This window comes from Pteropus vampyrus, unplaced genomic scaffold (assembly GCF_000151845.1).
Source record: "Pteropus vampyrus isolate Shadow unplaced genomic scaffold, Pvam_2.0 Scaffold282, whole genome shotgun sequence".
Lineage (NCBI taxonomy): Eukaryota > Metazoa > Chordata > Mammalia > Chiroptera > Pteropodidae > Pteropus > Pteropus vampyrus.
Genome location: NW_011889063.1, coordinates 124,613 through 125,068, shown reverse-complemented (window position 1 = coordinate 125,068; position 456 = coordinate 124,613).

The following is a 456-nucleotide window of genomic DNA, read 5'->3' as shown; positions in this document are numbered from 1 at the left end:
CTTCAGAAATCTCTTGGTGTCAGTCCTCATCCATCTTAACAGAAATTTCCACAAATTTATCACCTTATTGCATGATAAAGACGTCATCGGGTTTCCTGAAAGTTCTGTGCCAATGTCACAGTCCCTGGCTCAGAAACGAGCGGGGTAATTCAGACTTCGGCCCCAACAGAGGCCTGCGCCCTGCACATCACCGCCCTGACTGCGGTTCTGCAATCCAAGGGCCTGTGAATCCGATCCTGTCTGGTGCCTCACTGCTGCCCTCTTCTGGTGACACATAGCAGCACAGGCATGAGAGGGAACACTTTTAACTAGATACATATTTTTACTTATTAGTGAAAAAAAGGTGGCACACAACAGAACAAAAAAATATCTGAATAAATCACAAGACTTAGTAATGACCAAAGGAAATGGAAAACTTTTGCGAAATATCAAAATAGTGGTGAATATTATTTACCT